The following is a 7,482-nucleotide window of genomic DNA, read 5'->3' as shown; positions in this document are numbered from 1 at the left end:
TGAAATTCACGAGATCGTTTATGATGTCCAATTTATATTAACTCATAAGTAAACATTTGTTTGGGCTTTGACCACAATTTATTATGGAATTTCATATACTTTAGTTTGCACGTTCTATTGACATTGAATAAGAGAATAAGCCACCATGAAATAAAAAATATGAGAAATCTACAAGAGCACTAAATAATTTTAGAAAAAGAATTGTACACCGGATGTACTACCTCACACTTAATGAATTTTTGAGTTTTTGTGTCTTTTTTTGAGTTTTATAGAGTTTATAAATTATATTTTAGTTTTATGACTTCAAAAATCAAAATTTTCTGAGCTTATATGTAATTCTTTTGAGTTATAATGTAACTTTTTGAGATTAATATTTAAATGAACTCAAAAACTTTATGATAAAACTCAAAATCTTAATATTAAAACTCAAAAAACTTTATGTTAATGCTCAAAAACTATACTACATCAGATGTATAATCCACTTACTGGAATAATTTTGTATTACATACTCCTTAACATAATTAATAATACGGAGTAAGTGTGGCCTAACCAAAGAGGTCTTTTTACTGGTTGACACTCAAAAGTCAAAACCTATTAATATATATTTTTTTTTTTGAGATCCTAAAACCTATTAATATAATGATCAAGCCAATTGGCAAAATGCATTCAACTACTAAACTATCGAATAACGAAGGAAGCTCCATGGTCGTTAATGTAAATCTCCAATTATGAGCCCTTCTGCACGAAGCCAACTGCATTGTTGTTGATGTCGATCTCCATTTGTGAATCCTTCTGCACGAATGATGAACATTAAAGTACGACATTCAAGCTAGGAATTCTACTAAAACACACTCAAACAAAAATTCATGACACTTCACTGGAGATAGGTATATTTTTTTTTATTATTATTACACACTACCTTAACTATAATGGCGGAGTTGAAACAGAAAAGAAAATGAAGAAAATTTCACGACACTACATAAATAAATCAGTGGGATCTAAGTCTTATTCTTGGACATGGATATAAATTTGCATTTTAAAAATCTACAAAATAAGTGAAATCATATGAAGCATAAAATAGGTTCAGTTAGTCTTGCTGAAGACGGGTCGGAGCAAGTGACGGGTAATGCCACTCGCAAAACGGATAGGAGGGACAAGGTGGGGGCACCCCCATGTGCTTCACTCTCTCCTCTATTTGGGTCATTTGTGAGAGGAAATGGTATCCGTCACTCCAAAGTGACGGATACGTGCCGTCTTCAATGAGATTTTGTGAAATAGGTTAAAGGACAGTTAGTACAACACCTCTAGACTCTAGTAGGAGAGATGCCTATACGTGACTGTTGACGTCACCTCTATCAACGTTATTGAAGGAAGTTCCTTTATTTCGAACTATTCTCTTGCTCACTTCAATTGTAGAGGACCCCGTCACTGAAAAAATAAAATCAACCAAACGATCAAATCCGCAATATTTGTTCCACTGAACACTCCAAATACTCATTAAGTCATTATAGGTTTAAGGATAACTCATCATATATTCATATCAATTAAATTGAACATGAATTTAGTGAACTTGGTTTTACATTTGCAAATAAATACATCAACTTATTACAGTAAGCTACATGATAGCATAAGCTATACAATATCAATAAAAAGAAACTAAAAACAAGTCACAAAAATATACGAAGCATAATTTCATATAGATATTAGAAAATTAGAAATCACCTTGTACTTTAGTTTCCTTTGGGGAATTTCATCGAGCACCTTCCATACATCAACCTCTAAACAGAAATTCAAACAGTATAAAAATCAAGATAAGCCTTTGAGAAATATACGATATTACTTTAACTTATAAATACCAAATTTCTGACACTGTGTACTTTTGTAGAGAAAAGTCACCTTCAAACTACTTCGTAAAATTACAGTAGAAATGAAATTGTTGTACAAAGAGTTTTACCTGAATGAGGGCTTGTTTTAGAAACTAAATGGAGATTGGAGATCAAAACGAAGAGTGGTCAAAATCTGTATAAATACTCACTTATTTTATGTAACTGACAAAATATTAATTGAGTATCTAATGTCAATAGGGAGATGAAGAGAGCGGGCTCTTGAGTTTCTGTTGTTCCACAACATCTGACATTATGACCATAGTAATATGAAGGGTTAGTTAATACGGAATATTATTTTTTTATTCTTTTTTTCCCGCGGCTAAACAACTATCTCCTAAACCCTTGTTAAAGTAAGTATATATGTCTCCACGTGGCATTGCAAGATCTACTCAATTTACCCTTTTAATATTATTGTATAGATGGGCGACCATTTGAGGAGTGATTACAAACACAGATAACGGACCATTTGAGGTTTCCGGCAGTCGTATGACGAACTGGCGGTCGGCCGGCGTTATACGGTAACATTGAACGGCATAATACGCATTCAACATGGTGGTGGGAAGCTGGAGTAACCCGTTGGTAGGCGAGACCGACGATCGGCGGTGACCGGAATATGCGTGTGTCATCCTTGTTTATCAATTTTATATCGGTTTCGGGGAGGAAGGAAATAGGAGCACGGGAACTATTGAATAATATTGTTACGATATTATTACGATATTGTGGCAATATTCGGTGTATAATATATATGTGCTACTTATGTAAATAATCTCTTGTTTGCCTATAAACAAGAGATTATTTACATAAGTAGCACATATATATTATACACCGAATATTGCCACAATATCGTAATAATATCGTAACAATATTATTCAATACTCCCCCTCAAGTTGGAGCACTTGGTAGACCAATGCCCAACTTGGACCGTAGATAACGAAATGCATCACCCCCAAGCACCTTTGTAAAGATATCAGCAATCTGCTCTTTACTTCGTATATGTGATGTTGAAATTGTTTTGTTGACGAGGTGATGACGTATGAAATGACAGTCAATCTCGATGTGCTTTGTACGGTCATGAAAAACTGGATTTTTGGCAATGTGTAATGCCGCTTTGTTATCACAGAAAACTTCAATTGGACCCGTATGATCAATACCGAGTGACTTATGGAAAGATTTCAGCCATATTACTTCACTAGTCACGCCAGCTAGTGCTCTATATTCCGCCTCGGCTGTTGATTTTGCCACTGTAAATGTTTTTTTCGTGCCTTCTATGAGATGGGTGACTGTCCCAAAGATACAAAATAACCTGTTATGGATCTTCTCGACAATGGGCATGTTGCGAAATACGAGTCCGAGTATCCACGCAACATTAAATCACAATTTCTTTCTATCACGATCCCCTCACCTGGACTTCTCTTTATATAGCGAATAGTACGAAAAACCGCATCCAAATGCTCTTTTCTCGGGGCATGTACAAACTGGGACAATATGTGTACTGCGTACACTAAATCTGGTCTCGTGATAGTCAAATAAATGAGTCGTCCCACTAAACGTCTATACTTAATGGGGTCCTTCAGTATGTATCCATCTGCTAATGCCAATTGATGATTCGGTTGGATAGGAGTATCTACTGGCTTCGCTCCTTCCAATCCCGCTTCCTTTATAATTTCTAATGTAACACCCCCTCATACCAAGGTACCTTACCAAGGACTACCCTAGCATGAAAGACTGTTACCATCTCGGTTTTCCGAGGTTAGTATATCAAAGTTACCAATTCCAAACAACCTTTATTAAAGTATAAAGAGTTAGTGATTACATGTTTCCAAAACTAAACCAAAGTATAGCTGTGAAAGGTTTAACAACTACAAAGAATGCAAACTAAGTCTCTTGACGGCGGAAGTTAGACTCGAGTGATGACTCCCCATGACTGTCCCATAGCTAACATCTGCATTACCTGCCATAATCTGCTCACCATCCCCGAATGGATCACCGTAGGTTTTACAAAACAACAACACGGGGTCAGTACCGTTCAATCAATATAAGACAAACAAACAATGTAATCGGCTGATCATCCTCCATCCCCGGTCTCCCGATCTCACACAGTAACCGACTACACACCGAAGTGTGTAGCCCTGCCAGATTACCCATCGCAATAGGTAATCCTCGCCGCCAGTGGGTGACCACAGCCCATCCCCACCTAGTCCAGCTCATCAACGAGCGACTAACAATCCCTGTCCCTTAATGTGCACATCCCCTCCCGTGGCGGGTTCCACGGAGGGCGAACTAGGGTGTGAAGCCACTCCCGGAAGTGACTCCACCACAATCATACAACACCACAGCATCACAGCTGTCACAACACCACAACCGTCACAACACAACCACATCACCACCGCCATCACAACACCCATACTCCGATGATCAACAGATAACAACAATTACAACACAAGCACAGTCTTAAATCAATTAACAGTAACTGAGTAGGGAAACCCTACCTTTTCGCAATCCGCTACGCTGCAATCAATCATACAAATGCACAACTAGTAACACATCATCACCTACAACAACGATAATCAACAACATATGATGCCTAAAACCCTAAACCCCCAAATTAACCAAATTAGGGTTTGTTAACTTATAAGAATGACAATAGATGAACAAGGATAAGACACTTACTACGGCGATTGACACGGAATGAGATGCTAGAACCCACAATCGACGACCTTTGACTTGGAATTGATGAAGATTATTAGAGGAGAATGAACATAGTTTATGTTTTTGGGGAGAAATGAATTTAGAAACTGACGAACGGTTATATATAACATCTAATCATTTTAACCAAAACCGCGGAAATAATACCCGTTAGGCCGGATACTCGGTCGAGTATAGGGTATACTCGGCCGAGTATCCTCTACTCGATCGAGTATTACCCATACTCGGCCGAGTATTCCTGGGTAGAAGCCAAACAGAAAACCCAACACACTTTACTCGACCGAGTAGGCCATACTCGGTCGAGTACCAGCCTATAAAATCCGTAGTATTATAGTCTTCCCTCCTTAAAAAGAACTTCGTCCCCGAAGTTCTAACCCAACCTATAAAACATGGACACCTAACACCAACTCCACTAACCACGCTTACTAGATAACATATCCTCTCGATATTGACTCCATAATATTATCGAATAACCACCATAAAATGTTGCCAACCTTGTCTCACTTCCGTAACACTCACTAGCAACTCAATACCAAGCCAATCCACAAAATAAGATCAACCATCAAAACGGAATGTTACATTCTACCATCCTTAAAACGAACTTCCTCCTCGAAGTCTACTCACACACATAAACATCCTCACACAATCCGTTACTCTCACTCATAAACATCATACTACTACGAGCACTGCCATTACCTGTAATAAAATCGGCAATCACGCAAATCCATCCTTATTCTGCACCAACACTCAAACTTTTAATTGCAACCTGTATGACCATCAAACTCTCTTGTCGCATCCTACTCCTCTTACGATAAATGTTACGTCCTCGTAACTCACTAATACTAGGTCCTTTGCTATACCTCCCATAATCCTCATTACCACTGCATGATAATGATAACCCACTATAACCTCAACACCTACAACCATTCCTATATCCAGGACTCTCATTCTTTAACAGTTCACGTGCCTTCAATTATTCTGCACTCCCATAACCTATATCATAAAATCCTTAGTATAGCCACTACTCCATCCCTTCTACATTACCACAACACGACATACTTCTATATACATATACACTCATTTCCACAATCTTATCTCACAATCCTAAAGTGTTACACATACTTACATTAGCTTCTCAAGTTCATCTTCTTTATTACCACTACTCCCTTAACTTGACACGATACTAAGTCCTAAAACTCCGTATTCCCTGTCCCAAGGAAAGGTGCTAAACCACTTGTAGTTTCAAGTTCAATAACACACACGTTCCACAATTTCTTTTCACAACTATGTCCACCAATGCCTCATCTAACACAAGATCAACCTCATTAGGACAGCTAACTTCCCTAAAGTAACATCATCATCGACCACTAGTGACAATACTATGACGCCAACATCCTTCATGTGATTACTCTCTTACTATAACTTCTTAATATAACAATCCGTTTCTTCTCTTTGGTTATCATCCCAAATAACGAACATTCAATCCATCAACAAAATCTACCTCAACATTATTCCTAATTCTATCCTTTATCGTATCGTCACCTAACTCTCCACCAAAATCTCAGACTGTTCAAACACTCTACAAGCTTCTCATTCTATTAATACCTCGAAACTCACGGCTAACATGTCGTCCTACTCTCTTATATAACCATTAACTCACACCCTCTAGTGAGGCTATCGTACATTTCCATAATTTCCTACCTTCATGCTTCTTAACTCCGGTCAACGTTCTCTCAACTTACTTCCATCCCTCTTTTTCCCTTTTTTACTCAATAATACCAATTAATAATTCACCTCCTTTCTCTTTCTACCTACTCTTTAGTAATCCGATTATCTTCTTGTTACTCCACAACTCAAATTCCAGTAATTTATATCGACAGATTCTCTTTATTTCTTATCACTAATCTCCTCCCATCATACTATTCACTCGCACTTGTTACCATCAAGTCTACACACTAACGGTTATTCTTCAATAAGTCGTATCTCCATGTCGTATCTCTAGGAAACCAAAAATTCATCTCATACCGTTAATTGCCCAAAGAATTACACACTAGGCTCACCTCTCGATATTCCAAATTCCCAAACTCAGTCACTATCTACAAATCCACGTCGCGACATAACTCCATCTACGTTCACTATATACCCCTCTACTTCATCCCTCTAAAGCAACCTTTCATTACATATATCCTTAAGCAACACAATCCTAACCGTCTCCCTTCCATAAATCCTTAAACATCTCAATTTGCCACTATTCTCATCCCTCATCTCGATCTTTCATCCTTACATTTCTTTACCCTTATATCACTCTTGCCCATAAACACTGACTTTTATACTACTCAACACACTACTATATCACTCACCATATCTCACCAACATGTTCCTTACCTTGATTAGCTCATCATTCCTCCCTTTCCTTTTTCCACTATCCCTCACAACCATATTAACACATGTCTTCCTTACCCAACACATGTCCTTCCCAAGCCGGAATTCTCCTTGTCATAGCTTTTGGTAACTTACGTATCCAGACCGTCACATATATAAAAGAACGTTTTAAGACCCAAAACATACATGTGTACATACGCTACGACTCAAAACAAATGTAAGAACATAGCCGCCGACTCATAACAAAAGTAAGAATATAGCCACCGAATAAAATTAAGGTAAAAGCATAGCCACCGACTCAAAATAGCCGCCCACTGAGGTACTCGGTCGAGTACATAGCATACCAGGTCGAGTACAGGATACTCGGTCGAGTAACTATATTACTCGGCCGAGTTTTCGACTCCAGAAGCGAATGTAATTATCACAGAGGATTACTCGGTCGAGTATTGGGAATACTCGACCGAGTAGTCCTTACTCGGTCGAGTATTACTTTACTCGGTCGAGTACC

General features: G+C 38.1%; 1 long non-coding RNA gene across 1 annotated transcript; it reads right to left on the bottom strand.

Annotated features, from left to right (window-relative positions):
- Positions 1–538: 538 nt before the first annotated feature.
- On the bottom strand, positions 539–2,023 carry LOC141598466 (uncharacterized). The gene is made up of 4 exons (XR_012523531.1): positions 1,955–2,023; positions 1,723–1,778; positions 1,303–1,428; positions 539–792 (listed from the first exon to the last, which is right to left on the bottom strand). It is a non-coding gene; the product is annotated as an uncharacterized LOC141598466 (long non-coding RNA).
- Positions 2,024–7,482: the final 5,459 nt, after the last annotated feature.

This window comes from Silene latifolia, chromosome 9, assembly GCF_048544455.1.
Source record: "Silene latifolia isolate original U9 population chromosome 9, ASM4854445v1, whole genome shotgun sequence".
Taxonomy (NCBI): Eukaryota; Viridiplantae; Streptophyta; class Magnoliopsida; order Caryophyllales; family Caryophyllaceae; genus Silene; species Silene latifolia.
The sequence above is the reverse complement of the archived record's forward strand: the minus strand, read 5'-3'. Positions and strand labels throughout refer to the sequence as shown.